The sequence below is a fragment of the Urocitellus parryii genome, chromosome Y (genome assembly GCF_045843805.1).
Source record: "Urocitellus parryii isolate mUroPar1 chromosome Y, mUroPar1.hap1, whole genome shotgun sequence".
NCBI lineage: Eukaryota > Metazoa > Chordata > Mammalia > Rodentia > Sciuridae > Urocitellus > Urocitellus parryii.
The window spans coordinates 22211661-22233677 of record NC_135548.1 but is presented as its reverse complement, the minus strand read 5'-3'; the positions used below and the strand labels follow the sequence as shown (position 1 = coordinate 22233677).

General features: G+C 41.4%; 1 pseudogene; it reads left to right on the top strand.

Annotated features, from left to right (window-relative positions):
- LOC144250977 (inactive hydroxysteroid dehydrogenase-like protein 1) overlaps window positions 1-22017 on the top strand; it is a 33910-nt pseudogene that overhangs the window by 10535 nt on the left and 1358 nt on the right.

Below are 22017 nucleotides of genomic sequence, written 5' to 3'. Positions count from 1 at the left end.
AGATAGGGAGGTTGGGGGAAGGGAAAAAATTAAGAGTATGAAGAAATCAAAGAATACCAAAGTGGCTGAAAAGTAAGGGTGAGCAAAGGAGAGTGCAGAGAGAGACGAGGTTGGACAAGGAACAAGGGACAGATCCTTCCTGTCTTAGAGGTCCTGGGGGAAATCTTGTGTTTTCTCCTGTGCACAGGAGAAAATCATCCAAGTACAGTGACATGGGGCAGGCTCTGCTCATGCATCTGCTGGCAGAGAATGCACTGCAAAGGGTGAGAATGGAAGGTGGTGACTAGTCAGGAGGCTATTGCATTTGTCCAGTCAAGAGAATGACCACTTGCTTTGCATCAGCTTGTGACAGTAGAGAGGGACAGGAAGGCAAAATAAAGAAAAGTGCTCATGGTAGAATTGAAAGAACTAAGTGACAGACTAGATGTGGGTTTGGGGTGGTGATGAAGAATAGTGAGCCATTAAAAATGACTCCTAGCAACTCAGCAAGTCCCTGTATCTAAATAAAATACATTAAAGAGAGGGCTGGAGTGTGCCTCAGTGGTTAACCACCCCCACCTGGGTTCAATCCCCAATACCAAAAAAAAAAAAAAAGAATAAAAGGATGACTCCTGAGGCCGGGTGCAGTGCACATGCCCGCAATCTCAGCAACTCGGGAGGCTGAGGCAGGAAGATTGCAAGTTTGAAGCCAGACTCAGCAATTTAATAAGACCTGTCTCAAAATAAAAAATAAAAATGGGTGGGGATGTGGCTCAGTGGTAAAATGCCAGTGGGTTTAATCCCTGGTACAAAAAAAGAAAAGACTCCTGTGTTTCTGGCTTGAGTAACTAAGTGGATAAAGTATGTACAGATGAGAACAATCAGTGAAAGAGTGAGTTTAGAAATAAAAGTCTGTTTCAAATACATTAACTGTGCATAGTTGTAAGATACCCAAGTGGTTTTAAGTAGATAGTATACATTTGGCATTCAAAGACTTGTCGGGTAATTTTTAGAAATTGTCAGTATAAAAATGATGCTTAAAGCTCTGTGTATCAATCAGGGTATGGTAGTATACACCTGTAATCTCATATACTCAGGAGGCTGAAGCAGGCGGATCACAAGTTTGAGGTCAACCTGGGCAACTTATTGAGACTCTGTCTCAAAATAAAAATTAAAAAGGCCTGGGGATGTAGACCGGTGGCAGAGTGCCACTGGGTTCCATCTACGACAAAAAAAAAAAAAAAAAAAAAAAAAAAAAAAAAAAAAAAAAAAAACCATCCATGTATATCAGGGAGCTTCTGCTGTGTAATAAATTACCCTAAAATTTAGTGACACAATACAACCATTTTTTTGTTTTGTTTTGTTAGTAGTACTGGGAATTAAACTCAGGGCCTTACATATCCTAGGTAAGCACCCTACTATTAAGCTACATCCCCAGTTCTTTTTAATTTATTTTGAGACAGATACTGCTGAATTGCCAAATTGGCCTTGAACTTGTACCTATTTCCTCAGCTATCCAGCTGGGATCACTGGTGTTTACCACCATATCAGGTACAACCATTGTTTACTAGCTTACAATTCTTTTGAGTTGGTAATTTGGTCTGGGATTAGCCTCCCATCTGTCCAAGGTGAGAATGGTCTGAAATAACTTCACTCACAAGTTTGTTAGGCTAGAGCATCTCAGTTTTCCTCCATGTGACCCCTTCTACAAGCTAGCTAAGGCTTCCTCACAAAGTGATTTTAGTATTTGATGTAAAGCAAGAACCAGCAAGTACCAATGTACAAATGGTTTGTAAGTCTTGGTTTATATCACTTTTATAAAATACTTATTAGCCAAAGCAAGCCCAGATCCTAGAAGTAGAAAAATACATTGCAAGGAGATCTCTACAGGAGTAGCAGTTCTTTGCAAGCTACCAGGCGTGGAAGTAAGATGAGCTCACTCAGAGTGACAGTGTAAACATAGAAGGGCAGTGTTCTGGGGGGCGCCACCATGTAATGGCAGAGATAGAAAGTGGGACCTGACAAGTAGGGAGAGGAGCAGCCAGACAAGAGAAATCCAGAACCATTGGTTTGTGCATCCTGCAGGAAGGGAGCATTTCAAGAAGGCAGGAGCGATCTACAGTGTGGCAGGAGGTAAACTTGGGTGAGGACAGGAAACTAGATGTGACTGATGGGGTAGGATTCATCAGTGGGAGGCAAAGCAGGAACAATGGACTGAATTCAGTTGGACAAGCAATCCAAGCTGCTTCCTAGTCCCCTGCCCCCAGCCCTACTTTACCCTAGTCCTGTATATTGCCAAAATAGTGGGTGAACAGAGATTATAGCTCCCTGGTATGCCTCCTATCCTTCCTGACCCTTGTAGCCACTGTTTACCTTCCATATATCCATGAAGCTCCTACTAGGGATCAATCATACCAGGTGCTGGCGGTATAGGCAGGGCCTGCTCAGGTCCTGGTAGGGGAGGAGGGGAGCTCAGAATCAAATCTATCTTTATTGTTCACCCCAATCCAGTGCAAACCTTCATTCTCTCACCTGGATGGCAGCCAGTTCCTTCAGACATCCCTGACTCTCTGTTTCATCCTCTGAAGTCCACAATTCACAAAATTTCCAGGCAGATCCTCATAAACCGCTAGTCTCAGTATGTTGCTTCCTGGGTTAAAAGCACTCAACAGCTGTCCACTGGCTGAGGGTTGAATTCAGAAGCACTAGCAAGGCTCCCACAATCAGGCACCAGACTGATCTTTGCAACCCCACCACCCACCCGTGCCTCCCCAGATCCCACACACTGGCTCACTCAGCTTCACCTCCACCATTGCTCTAACATGCCAGGCCCTCCTGTGCCTGGCCATGGGCCACCCACGCTACCTAATATGGAACATACATACATTTGCTAACCTAGTGGACAAATGGGTGTCTGTTCCTCTTTGTTTCCCCAAAATATAGCCTCAGGTCTCCTGACAGGTGAACAATCAATACGTGTTTATATTATTCCATGAACATGGTCCCATTACCCTCAACCCCAGAGCTTTCCAGGGTGCCCTCCTGTAGGGACAGGAATGAGAAAGAACAGACAGTGCACAAAAGTTGGCTAACCTGGCTGCTGGCCTCAGCTCCTACTCACAGCTCAGGTGATATTGAACACCCTTAAACCTTGCCTGGCCTCAGGGAGCTGGGATCATAGGGAGAAAGTCTGGCAGAAGGCAGCACAGTGCCAAGGGCTATGGTCCCTGAGCTATCTCCTTCCTAGAAGTTTCCATACCCCAAGAAGGTTCCCAACTCCTGTTAGACCGTACTCCTTACCAGGTGGCTTCCCTTACCTACTGGGTTCACAAAGATTGCCAGTTCTCTCCTCCCTCTCACTTCCCCAGGGACACCCCTGGGCCGACAGTTGCACGATCCCCACCTCGCATGGGAGAACATGTTCCTTTGGTTGTGTGGCCCATGTGAAGCTCGAAACAAGGCAGCCCTCACTCCCCACCATCTGACCCATGAAGGAGTTCAGAGCACAGACAATCCTGTGCCCCACCTCCATCAACTTCCTAAATTGTTCCCTTGTGTGTGGCAGCTTTGTTCCCCAGTAGCCCATCAGCCTTCATGGCTTGACAACAGCCTGATGCACTCAGACTCTTCCCAAGCTCTTTCTCTAAGTCCCCAGTTTGAGCTGCCACCATGCTCTGAGCCCCGAAAGCGCAGTTTAGGGACAACCAGCCTAGACTGGAGAGCCCACTATCTGTGAGACCAGCCCATGAAATAGCAATTTAATAAGGATTTGAGTGTACTATGATTGTCCCCATTTTACAGGTGAGGAAACTGAGGTTGTGAGCAATGTGAGGAGGCCACTTGCTCAAGGTTACACTTTTTAAAAAGTTTAACTGACACTTCAACTTCACTCCTTAACATATTTGACACATTGTGTATGTGTGTGTATAAATATATGTGTATATATATATATATATATATATATATATATATATATATATATATATATATATATTTACAATATTTACAATACTGAGTATGGAACTCAGGGGTGTTCTACTACTGATTTATCCCTGGCCCTTTAACTTTTTATTTTGAGAAAGGGTCTTGCTAGTTGTCCAAATAACCTTGAACTTGCAATTATCCTGCCTCAATCTCCCAAGTCTCCGGGACTACTCTTGGCTAAGGCCACACTTTTTTTTGTATTGAGGATTGAATCCAGGGGTGGTTAACCACTGAGCCACCTCTCCAGTTCTCCTCCTCCTCCTCCTCCTCCTCCTTCTTTTAATTTTGAAACAGGGTCTTGCTATGTTGCTTGTTGAGTTGCTGAGGCTGGCTTTGAAATTGCATTCCTCCTGCCTCAGCCTCCTTAGCCACTGGAATTATAGGCATGTGCCATCATTCCCATCTAAGGTTATCTTTTTAAATTAGCGTCATCTGTCAAATTCCAAAGCCCAGAACTTTAATTCCTTATTATGCTGCTATATGTCCCCAAAACAGCCCAGATCTGATTTTTTATAAGGCTTAGTTTATCCATAGGTCAAAGAGTCATTTCTGGAAGTCAGACAGATTTGAATGACTCTGAGGATCACAGAGGATTTAAATTTCTAGATGGTTGAAATGTTAGCTTGACTTATGGAAAATAAAAATATTCCTGATGGTTCAAGTAGATACTCTGAGAGTTCTGTGGCTCTGAAACAGGATGTGTGCTTGGCAAATCATACATTCAATTTACTTCCTACTCTCATCCTTTTACTATCCTATTAAAAAAAAAACACACATGTAAGGGTCATCCCCTGCATAACACTGCCCTGGTACTTGTTGTATGGCCATGAACAGGCAGATGTAGTACTTAGCCTCATGAAGTCCACATTCTAATGTAATGCTGGGAGGGAGCAGCACTCTCTAGGTAGTCTCCACCAACCTCTAAAAAGTCTGGCAAACAACCATCAGCTCTCTGGTTACACACTTCCTCTAACAGGGAGCTCATTGCTGTAGGAAATGATTACTTTCTTGACTAAGTTTCCTAAGTAGGCAATTCCTTATTGCAACTAAAAAATGTTCTCCTTTCCCCTGTAACTCACACCCATTATTGACTGGGCTGCATATTCTCTGGCAATCCACAGGCTAGTTCTGATGCTTTTTTTCCCATGAATTTTTAGTTAAAATATATTCAAGAATGTTTTATTCAACATCTTCTAGGTCCTAACCATGTTGGAAGGCCTCCAGTGAGTGTCCGGGACCTATTTTCAGAAACAACATTACTGTTGGAAGAAGCTCTCAGTTGAGAAAGGGTTAAGGGAACCAGACAATTCCCACCCAATACCGCTTTTGTCATAGGCCCAAGTGCCCTTCCTAAATCAAGAGAGGCACGTTTGTTACTCAAACTCAAGACACAGTGATGGTCCAAAGTTACAGATGTTGTTTCTGGGGAGCAGGACTCCACCCCACCACCCATCTATAGGCAGAATGTTTGTGTCCCTACAAAATCCTGGTTTATTCCTACCTTCCCTGGTAATGTTATTCAGAGGTGGGGCCTCTGGGAGGTGCTTAGGTCTTTCGAGCTCCACCCTCATGAACAGGATTAATGGTTTTAACAAAGGGGCCCAAGAGAACTTGTTTATTCCTTTTGCTGCATGAGGACACAGAGGAAGCACCTTGATGAGCAATAGACCCTCACCAGATGCTAAATCTTCTAGGGCCTAGAACATGGACTTCTCCAGGTCCCAGAATTGATATCAATGAATTTCTAAACCAGCCACTCTAAAGGTATTTTGTTACTGCACCTGGGATGCCCTGAGACAGGGAAACACCAGGAGCTGTGAATAGTCTGCTCAGCCATCTGCTTCTCAGAATTGATGGCCCCTGGTGTGCAATAAAATTCTTCTTGTATAGTTCATTCTACATCAAATCGTCAAGAATTAGAGGGTCGTAAGGGGAAACAGTTTTTCTAGGAACTCTGGGTGGAAGGGAAGAAGGGAAACTTGCTGTGTGGTGTTCCCAGTCTGGGAGAGGGGTGGAGGCCACTGTAGAAACCTTTTCTCCCTTGCTCGCTCAGACCCTAATCAGTTCCCATTAGGAACTAGGCTTGGACCATAGTATCCCTGCATTCCATCCCAACAGGAAGGAAAAAGAAGGGAGCTGTCCCTGCATCCAGAGGGATCACCTGACCAGCAAGCCCTCTGCTCTGCTCTGGAGCTTAGAGTTCCCTTACAGGTGAACAACGAAAAATGCCCAGTTGTAGCCCTCAGTGGGGACCAGATCCTTGTGCCTGTGCCCCAGGTCCTGGCAAACCATGGTCACTGCCTACAAAAGATCTACAAAAGAGCATCAATTCAGTCTCCTCCAAAGACCCTTAAAACTTTGTTCTAACCCAGCTCTATGCCCCTAGGGCTACACATGTGCCAATGTAGTCCCAGCCCTCAGTTTCTTTACTCTATTTTGTTCATGTGTGGTTTCTTAATCACCCTATTTAATATATATATATATATATATATATATATATATATATATATATATATATATATTTCAAAATTATTATATCCTCATCAAAAAATTTTAGCATTATAGAAATAAATAATGTAGAAAGAGAAAGAGTCCTGTAGTCTCCCTTCACTTCCTCACCAATATAACTATTAATAGTTCTTTGTCTAGTCATCCAGAGCTCATCTCTATGCTTATACTATCAAAAAGGATTTCACTACACTTGACATTTTGCAGTCTACCTTTTTCCACTTAATATATATTTGGAGCCATTCCATGCCAAAGAAGACTACGTACTAAATCACCTCAATGTTTAACCAGCTCCCATACATGAGTTTTGCATTGTCTCGCTCTCTGTTTTGCTATTACAAACCTGGCTTCTTCAGCATCCTCACATCTTTGTGCATTTGGATGAGCACTTGGGTTGCTTCCAGTTCTCTCCTATTACCGGCATGCTGCAATCAGCAGGCTTGTGTGAGGGCCTCCGTACATGCACATGCATGTTTCTGTGGGACAGAGTGCTTGAAGTAAAGGCTGGGTTAAAAGGTGGATGCATCTTGAGTTTTGAAAATTGCTGCCAAATGTACTCTCAAAGGCTCATACCAGTGTTCACTTCTAATGGCACTGTGTGAGTCACTCAGTTGTGCTTTCATGTTGTCCTTGGCTTTTATTGAAGGACTTGCTAAGACTCTGTCCCTGCACTTGCTGTGGGATTTAGGCTCAGCCCAGGATAGTTGACATCACTCTGCATCTGCCAGAAAGTTCCACTTAGGCCTCACAAGAATAATGATATGATCTAAAGGCACTTTTTGAGAAGGGCTTTTGGAGAAGCCCTAAGACATAACATGGGCAGAGGCAGGAAGGAGGTGGGTAGACAGATAGCCAGGAAGACCACTGTGCAAAGCATCCTTTGCCTTACAAAGGAGCATGTCATCTTTTTCTACTGGTTGTTCCACGTCCCTTCTCTAACACACACACATACACACTCACTCACACTCTTCAGTTTCCTGTGCTAGGGACTCATCAGTTGTGCAGATGAAGTCCTGCTCAATGAAAATGTCATTACAGCCCTCCTTGGCCCTGCAGGGAATGAACATGCAGGCCATGGGCCCCCAGTGTGGTGTGATTTTTAGGTCTATTGAAAATGGCATCTCAGCTGCATTGTCATTCATTTTGTCTTTAAAATCCTCCACTGCTCTGACAACTCAGCCTAATCCTTTTTGTATAATGCAAGACTGCTATAAGCAGAATGGGTGTTCTATTCAGGTGACCAGAGTGACTAGCAAAAGAAGCAAAGCAGAAGCCCCAAAGAAGCAAAGCAGAAGCCTCTGGGGATAAGCTTAGATTAGACACTGCAAGACAAGGACGTCCATGGGTCTGAGAATGCAGGTCAGTGGTAGAGCATTTGCAAAGCCCTGGGTGTGATCCCCAGCATCTCAGAAAGAAGTGTGTGTTGGGGTAAAACCACCCTGAGAATAGCCCTGATAATAAATTAGTAATAGTTTACATTTACTCAGTGCTTAGCATATGTGCTTACCATCCAAATACTTTATGTATCTATCATTTTACTTAATTCTCTTATCAATCTTAGGAGGTATGAGTTACTTTCTGAGTCTAACCTGAGTTAAGCAGACAGTTTGGTTCCTCAGTGTACTCTGCTGAATGCTGCTATTTTCACATTCCAAATAAATCATCTCATTTGATGCTCAAAGCCAATGCCAGGAACCATGGAGTATAGGTATTAATAATATACTCATTTGACAGGTAAATAAACTGAGTCCTGGAAGTGTGCTTTCCCCTCAAGCCCTACCCCCACTGGATTGGTGTGGCTGGAACATGAAGCAAGTCCCTTAGCTTGGGCTTTCACATGACACCCGAGTTGAGCATCTTGGATATGTGTCCTAAGGTGGTATGCATGTCCTAAAAGCATGGGACTTTCTTGAGGCTCGAAGCACTGGGCACTGGGCCAGCACAGGTGGCTCCCAGCCAGATGACCGATCTGCAACAAGCTTCATCCTTGCCTATGGCTTGGTGTTCCTTGGGCAATTTTTTTCAGAAACCATTGACATCTTGGTTGGCTAGGGAGCTTGGCTCTCCTGCTGCCCAGGAATTGAACTGCTCCTTGGCCTGTGGGTTTATGATCGTCAGCTGCTTTTTCTCATTACCACTTTCAATTAACTCATTGTTCTGAGCCCAAAGCTAACAGGTTCCCCTTAGGATTCATTAGCATTAAGGTTGAGACCCTGGTTCCTTTTTTCCTGTTTCCTTTCTTTCTTTGTTTAGAAGAAAAATTGAGGTTTGTGATAGAGCTAGAGCTCCTGGTTGTGTGCCTGGGACAGACGTACACACACTTTATGGTGACAGGTGCATTTTTTGTTACTGGCACAACATAACTGAGGTAGGCTTCTCTTGAAGAAAAGAGGTTCATTTAGCTGACAGTTTTGAAGGCTGCAAGTTCAAGATCCAGTGCCTCATTGGTCTAGCCTCTGGTAATGGCCATTGCACCTGCAGGAGCACATATGGTTAGAAGAAAAGCACCTAGCCAATCAGAAAACCAAAAAGTGATTCAGTGGCCATGTTCCCTCGTCTAAGAATTTGCTCTCTTAAGAGCTCAGAGGTCCAATGAAAGCCACATTCATCCCTTCTGAGGGCAGCCCCCCAATGACCTAAGGACTTCCCACTGGAAGACCAATCTCTTCCCACATCACCACACTGGGGAGCAAGCTTCCAACACATGAACCTTTGGGGCATACATTCAAACCACAGCACAGGATCAGGTGCCTTCTCAGTCTGGACAAATTCAATACATGCTTCAGGCCCAGATCAATCTTCCTTCATAGCAGCAGCTGCAGCTGCAGGACAGTCAAGTGGTGAGGAGGCAAGGTGCCATGGGGCTTGCTGAAGAGGGACCCTCCTATTCTGTGGAGACCTACTGATTAAGGGACATGTGTGCCTTCCATTATTGAAGAATTGGAAGGGCACTAAAGTTTTTTTTAAAATACCTACCATATGCTAAGTGTGATCACTCTCATTTCACCTCATCTCTAGGACAACAATATCAGGTAAGAACTATTATTATTGCTTTACAGGTGAGGAAACAGAGGCACACAGAGGGACAGCAAATTAACCAAAGCCATACATCTAGAAATGATGGGATGGAGATTTACACCATGGAGACCAATGGACGTGGGAACACTGGAAGGGAAGAAGTGAGGGAGAGAGGTACTGGACTTTGTGCAATTGAGTGACCATTTCCTAAATTCCATTTTCAAGGCTTCTTGTGACAGTTCATTTGCTTTTCATGAATTTCCTTGAGAAACAGTAGCTTTCTGATTGGCCCAGAGTACTGACTTGAGGAGTTGTTTCTGAGTATGTTTCCTCTTATTAAAAAAAGGGCAGGGGGCTGGGGTTGTGGCTCAGTGATAGAGCGCTTGCCTAGCATGTGTGAGGCACTGGGTTTGATTCTCAGCACCACATACAAATAATTAAAATAAAGGTCCATCAATAACTAAAAAATATTTTTAATAAAAGGGCAGGAGGGGGGCAGCTTCTGCTTCTCCCCTTTTTGGTGCTTATTAAATGGCTAGTGGGCACAGGAGAGACCATTTCCTAGTGGTAGCTACATCATGGTCAGACACTAGATCAGATGAGAAGAGCCTAGCCAGCCATCCCAACAGCAGAAGAACAGGAGGCTGAGAGAGCAGAGGAGCCAAGCTGGGCCTGTAACCACCATCCTGTAGAGACAAGAGTGGCCCTATCTGCCATCCAGCCAAAAACATGGGAAAGTCCTTTCAGCTTTAGTAGAGCCTCAGTTTCTCTATCTGGAAAGTGAAGGTATCTCACAAGTTGCCTTCTTGGGTCTCTCCCAGTTCTGAACTTTTGTCAGAGAAGATCTGGGTCTCCTTATTCCTGAGGCTGAAGGAGCTGCCTTACTTATTATTTTTTTAAACACTCAAATATTTTTATGGTAATAGAACCTGAATTTACTTTCCTAGTGTGTGAAACTATAAATTTATTTAATTATCTGGTCTTTGATTATAGCCTGTAGCCTCCATTGGATTTAAATTGTGTGATAGAACAAATCCATCTACATGTTGAGTTGCCACCTTCCCCTAGCCCAGCCCTCCAAAGTCCCCAGCCATTGACTGGTGGTGTAGGACTTATGGATCCTGCACACATCCACTGCACTTTGCAGACTACCTTTTGTTCCTTCTCTGGAGGGTGTTCATGTGTCTGAGTTCAAGGAGACGGAGCGTGAAGAGGCCGAAATATCTAACAGAGAGGAAGGGCCTGAAGTTTACAGGAAAGATGGCTAATCCCAGCCAATGGGGTGAAAAAGTCAGACATCTGGTTGCTGGTTGTATTTCCTGCTGAAATTCAGGGCAAAAGGTCCCCTAGAAGTTTGGTTCTGGGAGGGAAGAGAAGAAAGGGAGTAGGAGTGTGGATGTAAGACAGTAATCCTGCAGGCAGAGGAGGGAAGGGGTGGAAAGACAGCCACCCCATGATTTTGGCTCAGAGCTTTTGCCAAGAGTGGGAAGGGGATCTGGCAAAACATTCAACACCATCAGCTTCTGGGGAGTGAGCAGTATCTGAGAGGCCCTTGCAGGTTTGCCCTTGGCTTAAGTCTGGATTTTCAGGAGGAACCACAAGGCTTTGAATCCAAAATCCTGCCAGATAACAGAAACTGGGAGTTAACCTGGAATTTTTCATCTACAGCACAAATTAGCAAGAAGAAAAAAAAAAACAGATACCCGACGCTTTGTATATGCCCCTTGTTTCCAGAATCCTGTATATATTAATAGCACATTTCTTTCTTTCTTATTTTTTTGGGGGTGGTGGTGGGAGGCAGGGTACTGGGAATTGAGTATCCCGGATAGGGGCACTTGATGACTGAGCTACATCCTGGATCCATGAGGAAGTGTTTGCCCACCTATCTATCTGGCTTAAAGGGCTCACCCTACTTGTCCACCCATGCTTTTGCTAGATGACTGAGTCCAAGTCGTCAGCACTTAGATTCTTCTCCACTTCATCAAAATCATCCCTCATTTATCTGCTTAATATATTGAGGGACATTCAATCAATCAACAACAAAGGTTCTATTACCAAACACCAGGAAGAAAGAAATAGACAAAAAAGGGGGAGAGAATAGGGAAGAAAGGAAGGCTCAAACTCAGACCTAAGACCACAGCTCAGGTTCTCAGACAATTGCCCTAACTGCGGTGTGCGTGTGTGCATGCGTGCAGGCATGCGAGTGAATTCTGTATGATGGGACTTGTGGCCAATTAGAGGAGTACAGAAGCATCTCTATTCTATAAAACAGCATGCTGAATTCTTCTGATGCCCACTAGATGCAGATGCACAATAGAAAACCATCTTGCTTCCAGCTGCCTACTCCCATCTCTTTCTCCAAACTAGAAGCCCTTGCCTGGTACCAGCTGCCCTCACTCTGACAACTCCTGTCCATCTCTTTGTGAAAAAATGGAGATAACCCTGTCTTTGCTGGACTTCATTTTAAATAATTCCAGTGTGCTGGTAACTTCACTAAATCTTGTTCCCACCACTATCTATTTGGCATTTACAAAACAGTATATGGATTGGCAACATAATTTCCTTTGAACAACCAAGAAAGCAAGTTTGGACACTTGAGAGTGAATTCCTCAGAAGCCCCAATTTTGCTTTGTATCTTTATGGCAGAATGTGACCTCTTGAAATTAAGAGATGATTACCATGGAGAAAACTTTATCTTAATGAAGTCAACAAACACATGAAGGCGTTTTCTTTTTCTTTTTTTTATTGGTTGTTCATAACATTACATAGTTCTTAATACATCATATTACACGGTTTGATTCAAGTGGGTTATGAACTCCCGCTTTTACCCCGTATACAGATTGCTGTATCACATCAGTTACCCTTCCATTGATTGACATATTGCCTTTCTAGTGTCTGATGTATTCTGCTGTCTGTCCTATTCTCTACTACCCCCCTCCCCTCCCCTCCCCTCCCCTTTTCTCTCTCTACCCCTTCTACTGTAAATCATTTCTTCCATTTGTATTATCTTGTCTTACCCCTCCTTTCCTCTTATATGTCATTTTGTATAACCCTGAGGATCGCCTTCCATTTCCATGCAATTTCCCTTCTCAATCCCTTTCCCTCCCACCTCTCATCCCTGTTTAATGTAAATCATGAAGGCGTTTTCTAATGATAATTTTTTGCTACTTGCTTCACACCTTTGAGATACAACAGCAATTGGCATTGTAGACTCAGAAGATGTTGTGGTGCTGTGGGAAACCCAGAAAATGAAGGATCCAGTCCTTTCCTGCAGAGAAGGGGCTCTGCTTCTGATGGAGCAATCTGGATGGTAAAGGGCCAGCCCTGTTCCCTAGGAAGGGTGCTCTGTCTCCAAGCTCCGGTTCAAGACTGTATCATAAGGTTATTGGGAGGAGTCAGTGAAGTGAAAGCACTTAAATATGACCCCACACAAAGCACATTTTAAATACAAGTTTAATTATTATTACAGTTTCACTGGGATGCCATACAGTAAATAAATAAACCCATAAATCGTCACAAGGTAATCAAGATGAATGGCACCAAATGTGAGGTGCAATAAAAAATTGCAATAAGAGGTAATAAATAGTCTAGGAGGTCAGAGAAAACTCCCTGGAGGAAGTAAAGGTGAAAAAAAAACCCAGGAGATAAGGAGAATCTGTTGAGAGGGAGGGGGGCAGTTAGTTCTATTCAAACTGGGCTTCAAAAACCATCTATCACAGAATCACTCCAAGTGTTGTAACTTTTTTTAAAAAGTCTAAAAATTATGAAAAAAAAGCAAACATGTTATAGTGTTATTTCATACTTGGAATAACAATGAAGGTAAATTATGTTTTCACATATTTAATTATTTGATTTATAATTTTTTGTTCAAGTTTCTTATGGGAGATATCTGTTTTATTCTTCTTTATTTAAAAATGTTCTTTATATATTACATATATTAACCCTGTTTTATAATTATTATAGACTGTTTTAGCCAACTTTTTTGACTGCTGTGACCAAAAGACCTGCTAAGAACAAGTTTAGAGGAGGAAAAGTTTACCTGGGGACTCATGGTTTCAGAGGTCTCAGGCCATGGATGGCTGACTCCATTCCTCGGGGTTCGAGGTTAGGCAGAACATGGTGGAAGAATGAGGCAGAAAAAAGGGGCTCAGGACAAGTCCACCAGGAAGTAGAGAAATGGAGAGTGCCCTCACTACTGACAAACTAGATACCCCAAAGGCATGTCCCCAATGACTCACCTTCTCCAGCCACACCCACGTGTCTATAGTTAGCACCTATTCACTGATTAGGTTAAGACACTCATGACCCAAACAGTTCACCTCTAAACTTTCTTATATTGACTCACACATGAGCTTTGGAGGACACCTTAGACCTAAAAACATGACACAGGCATTTTTTCTGAATTTGCAGTTTACTTCAATTTTCTGAAGCTCTTTAAAAAACTTAAAAATATATCTATCCAATCATACATCATGTGTATATGTAATTTGCTCTCATTGGTGTTATTTGTCTGTTTAGAGAGTTTTTGATATCATGTAAACGATATCTATATTTTCTTTTTCATTTTTTGCAGTTTTATTTTTGATTTATGTACTCATAATTTCCAAAAAAATATTCTGCAATGTTTTATTCAGTTATGCTTAATTGGTTTTACACTGTTACTTTGATTCTTTTTTAGGATAGCCTACACTTCTTGAAATTTGTCTCCATTATTTATCCTCCAAGTGGATCATTTCCTTATAATCTCATAATCTTTATTGCTATTCCCATTTCCTCTCTATTTTGTAAAGACTGCTAAGGTTTATCCTCTATATCAAAGATTTAATTTTCTGGGCATTCATCTAGTTTTTTTATTGCTTCCAACTCGATGATCTTAATCTTAACATTATTACATGAGTTTCCTTTCCCTCCTGATATTCCTTTTTATCTCACCTTATTTTCTTCTCATGGCTTCATTTCATGAAAGTGATGGTTATTAAAAGTTGCCAGGTGGTTTTCTAAAATTTTCTTCTGGGTTTTGCCCTGTTTTGGTCGACTTTTTCACCGCTGTGACTTAAAGACCTGACCAGCATAAATTGTAGAGGAGGAAAAGTTTGAGAGCTCACGGTTTTAGAGGTTGTAGTCCATAGAAGGCCAGCTCCATTCTTTGGGCTCAAGGTGAGGCAGAACATCATGACAGAAGAGTGTGGCAGAGGGAACCAGCATACAACATGGTCAAGAAGCAGAGAAAGAGAGACTCCACTTGCCAGATTCAAAATATATACTCCATAGCCATGTCCTCAATGAACCACTTCCTCTAGCCACAACCGACCTGCCTATAGTTACCAGTTAATTCCATGAGAGGTTAATTCGATGATTAGGTTAAGGCTATAACCCAATCATTTCTCATCCAAACCTTTCATTGTCTCACACATGAGATCTGGGGGACACTACATCTAAACCCTAACATGCCCTGTGTAATTTTCATTGTTATAGTCTTCCTCTAAATTTCCAAGGTGTATGTCTCCCTGTATTCCTCACTAGGGTTTTAGTTGTCCCTTGTCAGGTTCCTGCACCCCACTGGATTCTGCACAAAGATAGAACTCCTGGAGCAGCTGTGTGGATGGATCTCCCAGCACCACTTCTCATGAATTCAGCAGGTGATCAGGCAGCTGGACTAGCTTAGGGTCCAATTTCAAATGTCCAGTAGGAAAAAATGTCATGGTTTTCAGTAGAACTTTTTTTCTTTTTCCCCAGGGGGGGGGGAATCTTACTTAGAACCTCACCATAAAAATCTATAAAATGGAGATTGAATGAAGGGAGGGACAAAGACCCAAACCATTACTCTGCTCATGTGCCTTTCTGGTCTCCTATTTCCCAGTTCCTGGCTTGTTGATGGGCTGCACAGATGAGACGCAGGAGAATCGCCCTCATTAGGTACTGCTATGAAGATCTCCTTCTCTCTCTCTTATCCCTAAAGCCTTGACCTTGGGATTATAGCCCTCAAAAATGCTACAACCACATTATTCTTTTTTCTCCATCCCAAATTCCTTACCCTCTTTCCTTCTGGGAACTGGAACTTCTAAAAGGATGTGGAAACGTGTGGTGTTGGCAGGGAGTAGGGAACGATAGCCCACAGAGTCCCTCAAAAGGCAGCCTCCTGAGATCCTAAAAAATGTCTGCCTGACTTCATGGTTGTTCCAGAATCTTCTAGAAGACTGAAAAGTGTAGGTTGCTGAAGGTTCTTTCCTCCTTCTTTTAGGAAGCAGGGTGCCCTGTTTCATGGATGAAGCATGGTTGCCACCATTTTTCTCCCTCAGTTCTACTCCATTTGGTGGAAACTCTTGCCAAATTCAGTTTCTAGGTATTTTCTGGGATTGTGAGTGACTCTTGGTCCCTTTCTTTACCTTCAATAATATTTGGTGGGAAATTAGGTATAAGAGTTAGTATGAGGTTGTTTGTGTTTAAAACTGCAAGTTCCAAGGATCATCGTATGTGTGAGCTGGAAACCACGGGGAATTGAAGCCTTGCTCCTGCCTCACTGCAGAAATGATCTTTATCTACATCTTTAAGTTTCATCCTTTAAGTTTTTGATACTTATTAGTTTTTCAGATATTCAAGATATCATTAGAAAATATATTGGAAGTATATGCTCAGACATTTTTTCCTCATATCAGTGCGACCAGAACAGCAAAGGGAAAACAATATGGAGAACATGGGGATATTCAGGTACATCTGGCCCAGGAGACTTAAGTGCCACCTTCTGTGCCTCCTTCATTTCTCCCTCCAGGCCCAGGTCCTAGCTCTTTGGGGCCTCATGTTAGGGAGGGGGAGAAGGCACCTGGGCCCTCCATCTGGCCCTAGACCCACCAGCCTGACTCCTTCCCTGCCCAGGGCTCAGACACAGGTGTGAGAGTCCCCTTTCTTCCAGGTTGCTGCAGCCATGACCTTGCTTTGGGATATTTTGTTCTGTTCCAGCGCCCAACAAAGTCAGCATTTAGCTAATGAGCACCACACAATTGAATGTTACTACATCCCATAACTGGAGTTATTCTTGTTCCTGGATTTGCGGACTGAAGACCACCAGCTGCAATGAATTATGCTCAAGTGAACAGTGGTTCTGTGACAATAATAAATGAGGTCCAGAATAACACCACAAAATATATATCCACTTGAAACCTGAGGTTAGATTTCAGGACTTGATGTTCAGCATGCTTGGAATCTGCAGCCTCCAGATGCAGTTGACAGATATGATTGCATCGGACAGATGCTGGCTGGCTTGGATATGCCATAGTCTCTCTGCTTTGGCAATCAATCCTCAGCCTGGGATGGTTTTCAGTTTTACCCCTGGAACATCTCAAAAAACTGTAACTGAATTCATTGATGATGGCACAAGTAGGTTTCAAAAAGTACGTGTGGTCTGTTTGATTTCTTAACATATAAAACCAACGGCACCATACTTCAGATAAATGATCTTAATCATTTATTTAACATTGATCTGATATCCAAGTCCACCAGGAAATGGTTTCGACATCCACACCTTTTGATACAGCAACAAGTCAGCCCTGCCCTCTACCTGAGCTCCTTTGACTTGAAAACACATGGTATGGATTACGATCCAATCCGTAAAAGGCATTCACTCACCTCACCCCCACACAACTTTTCTCAAAAGACTCTCACTCCAAATCAATCTCAAATACAGCTCAGGGTTGTTGCCTCCAGGCCATTCCTGTCTTCCCAGAAACCTGTTTTTCTTTCACTCTGTGTTCCCACTGAGCCATGAATGACCTTTATCTCTGATGAAAAACAAGACACAGCGTGTGTATCACTTCCAGGATTGAATGTCTTCAAATAGATAATACATATGCAATGTCTGTTCTGCAGAGATATAGAAGAGATTGCTAGACAAAAAGAAGGCTTCAGGTGGCCAGGCTCCAACCATCTGATAGCAATTCTACGATTTCTTCACATCTCCTTAAAATTTAAACCCACAGGTATTGTTTTAAAAATCAGGTTTATTTAGTTAGGTTTATTTACTGCATCCTAAAGCCTGAATAGTGTTCAAACGAAAAAACCCTAGCTCCCAATAGGACTGTTAGGAAATGCATCTATAAGGAGGTGTTACGGTTTATATAGGAGGTGACACCCAAAAATTCACGTGAGAGATGATTTGAGAAAGTTCAGAGGTGAAATGGTTGGAATATGAGCGTCTTAACCAGTGCATTAATCCCTCAATAGGGATTCACTGGGTAGTAACCAGAGGCAGGTAGGGTGTGGCTGGAGGAGGTGGGTCCCTGGGGTGGAGCCTTTGGGGGGGCTTAGTGATGGGAGCCGTTTCTCTCTCTGCTTCTCTCTGCTTCTCGGCGCCTGGTTCCCATCTGCTTTCCTCTGCTCAGCTCTTACACCAGGATGCGCTGCCTCACCTGGGACCCTCAGGGATGGAATGTGGGGTCTATGGACTGAGAACGCTGAAACTCTGATCCTCAAAATAAACTTTTCCTCTTCTAAAATCATTCTTGTCAGGTGTTTTGGTCATAGCAACAAAAAAAAAGCTGACTAAAACAGGAGGTGATTCCAGTTAAACGAAGTCATAAGGCGGGGGCCCAGTCTGATAGAACTGGTGTCATGATAGGAAGAGTTGCTAGAGTGTACAAGCTGAGAACAGACCCTGAGAGGACACAAAAGGTAGGTATCAGGAAAAAGCACACCTTCTGCAATCTTGACCTGGAATTTCCAATCTCCAGAATTGTGAGAAAGTACATTTTTACTATTTAACTAATTTGGCTTGTCGTATTTTGTTATGGCAACCCAAATAGTCCACATGGGGATTTAATTAAGGTTTTCAGTTCTTGGTTTGGGTTTAAAATAAGTTGCAGTGTTCTACAATACAGCAGGGTGATTATAATTTAAAACAATCGTGTTCTTTGTAAAGAACTAGAAAACAGAAGATTGTGAATCAACTGTATGAAATATGATATGTCAAGAGCTTTGTAATGTTTTGAACAACTAATAATAAAAAACATTTTTAAAAATTGAAAAAATAAAATAATTTCACTTAAAAAATTCATTAGAATGACAAAACTGAAGATTATATCAAGAATTATAATTACATGACAAACATAAATATTATTTCCTGACAAACATAAAATTTCTAATGTTGAATATTTACATATAAACCAAAAAGAAAACAGAGGATTGAAGGTTCCTATTGCAAAGAAATGTTTAAGGAGATGGAAATGTTTATTGCCTGATTTAATCGTTACACATTACATACACATATGCGATTATAACACTACCCCATAAATAAATGTTTATACACCGAGCAACATGAAACTTCATTTAAAAATAAATTTTAAAAAATGCAATAAAATCTTTAGCTTGAAAATATTTTCTACTCCTGATTATTAACAATAATTCTGGATTGGTAATAAGGTAGCAACAATTTTCTAAGGTTTCTTGTTTGTTTTTGTTTTCGGTGTTTGGGGTACTGGTAATCAAACCCAAGGGTGCTTAACTACTGAGCAACATCCCCAGCCTTTTTTATATTTTATTTTGAGATGGGGTCTTACTGAGTTGCTTGGGGCTTTGTTAAATTGCTGAGGCTGGCCTAGAACTTGAGATTCTCCTGCCTCAGCCTCCTGAGTTGTTGGATTTACACTATGCCCAGCTAAAGTTCCCTCTTAAGCCGGTACTAGCTGTCTTTTGATAACAATACCTGGTCAATATAGAAAGCAATACATCTCACCAAAGAGATTTATACAAGCTCACAGAACACTGATGCCAACAGGCAGCTCAGACCTCCTGTGCAGTTCCATTCAGATGTCAATGCCAGGCAGAGGAAGCTTGCAATTCATCTGCCCACTTTCTTTAGGTTTGGAAGCAGAGGAATAAAGTTGCTGGTAGCCTGCTGCTTAGGTTCCAAGGCAGGGAGCAAAGACAAAGCCAGGGGCTATGACAGGTGAGAGCTCTGGTCAGAAACCCTGGCTCACAATGAGACTCTTCAAAGCAATTTGTTCTGTTTGTCCTCTAGGAAGAAATGCCCCACTCCCAGGACCATGCTGTGAGAAGGCATTCCCTCCCCTGATCTGGACTCTAGGTAGGAGAGGGAGAGAAGCCTTCTGTGGAAGTTCCTCACTTCAAGTTCAATCCCACATTAATATATACTGAGTAAATATTACCTCTATGGCTCAAAATAACTCAACCCCAAATCTTCAGTTTAATAAGTTTCAGGTTTGCAGTGCCTCAAGTGGCTTCCAAAAGCAAACCATCTCTGAAACCTCTGTGGATCTCCCATGGTCTCTTAATCAGGGTCCAAAATAATTCCCATCAACAATGCGTCAAAAAAATAATGATTTATAGAAAAATCACAAAACATTTGAGGAAACAAGACACAGTGAGCAAAAGTCAGAGAAATATTGGAGAACTGGAATTGCAAAGTTTGCAGATATTAAAATTAACATTTATAGAATTTAAATGCTCAACTGTTTATCAACCTAATGAGGTTAGCAAAAGGATAATAGGACAAAGCCAGAAAGATGAGAATAAAAGCCAAATCGAGCTCCAGAAATGAATATATGAGTACAATTAAAATCCCAGTGAAAAAAGACAGTACAATAGATTTCAAATGGCAGGAAACAAAATGAATGAGTTGTATAATGTATCAAAAGGAATATAACATAACACAATCCAGGGTAGGAAAGTATGGAACTATGAAAGTGAGGTAAACAGATATAGAGGTTGGGTAGAAGGGTTTACAGCGCAACTAATATGATTCCATCAAGTGAGGAGGGAGATAATGGAAAAATAAATAACAGGTGAGAATTCTGCAGAACTAATGAAGGACTCCACTATTCAGATTTAGAGAGTGCCCCCCCCCAGGCAAATAAACAAATACCCACCCACAAACAGGCAAACTAAAGATAGGTTATTATAGGGAATGACTTCTCAAAGCAGCAAGGAAGGACCAAAATTTAAAAACATATAGTACAAATGAAGTAAGGAGAAAAAATAACTGTCAACTTTAAATTGTAAATTTAAAAACATGTTAGTACCTGTTTTGTGAATTAGTGTGACTCAAAAATGTATGCGAATTGACCAAAAAATGAAGGTTTTCTTCTTTTCAAAAGATGCTCATTCATGAAGTTTTTAAAGGATACACCTCAGGGAGACTGAGAATGATATAATTGAAAGGTCTCAGATTCTTGCAAGAAAAAAAAGCAAAAACAAACAAACAAAGAAAAAACCAAAAAAAAAAAAAAAACCAAAAAACAAGTGCCAAACTGTTGAACATGAATAAATGTGATAGAGATTGAATATAAAACAATAACTGCTCAAAAGGGGTAGATGCAAAGTTAAAGTTGAATATCAGACATCATGGTATATACTGTGGGCAGAAAGCAGAAATTAGGGATCTACAAGTCCATGTATTTTTAAAGACAGGGTGTGGATACCTGTTTAATTATTAAAATGTGTAAAGTACCTGGCAAACAATAAAAGCAAGATTGCAGCAAAGAGAAAAGAGATGTGCACTAAATGAAGCAGTCCAATAAGTACTCTAGGTTTAGAAAATATATAGAATATATCAAAACTAGGGGAAATAGAATCCACAAAAGCTAAAATAGAAATATAATCTGATATCTTAGAAATTACATTGCATATTCTGTGGCTCCACATTTCCATTATAATATGAAGATTGTCAGATAAAATTCCAGCATGATAAGAGAATGAAAATTCAAATCAAGCCCAAAATTAATTAAAAGAGGAAGGCTTGACTACATTAAAATCAGACAAACTAGACTTAAAGAAAATAGACTTAGGAAAATACATTCTGATAAACTTACTAACTGATCAGGATGATATAATAATAAACATGTAAGTGCTGACAGAACTGAAGGAGAATTTGTGATTTTCACCTTGTGACAAAGATGGTTACACATTGATGACAGTACCTGAAGTTTTTGTTGACAAAAACTAAATGAGGCATGGGAGATTTGGGTCATGTTACTAACAAACATGATCTGACATCTGGTAGAAATGTATGAAGTCCTCCATCCAATAATGAGAAATTTCACACCCACTTCAATTTAAAAAAGGAACATAAATATTGATCATACTACACCATGAATCAAGTATGAATACATTTTAGAGTTTCATCATTACGAAGTAAATGGTCTTTAAAGTGAAAATAAATTAGAAATCTACTACAAAATATTTAAAATAAATTACATTTGCATATTTAAAACAGTAGTCAACAATGCATCATTGATAAGAATCATAATGAAAACATAAAACACTCCAAAATACACATGAAAATTCAAACACCTAGGCAAAAACACAATATGTCAAAAGAAAGCAAATTAGAAAAGCCTAATGAATGAAACAAATTGCATGTGAAATAATGGAAAGAACTTTGAGCTTCTTCAGTGGGAAAGTGCGAAATCTGAACAGTGTTAATGTTATTATTCCTCATAAATTTAACTCTCTCCTATCAAAATATCTGTGCGTATATATGTATGTATGTATGTATTTATAGTGAGGATTGAACCCAGG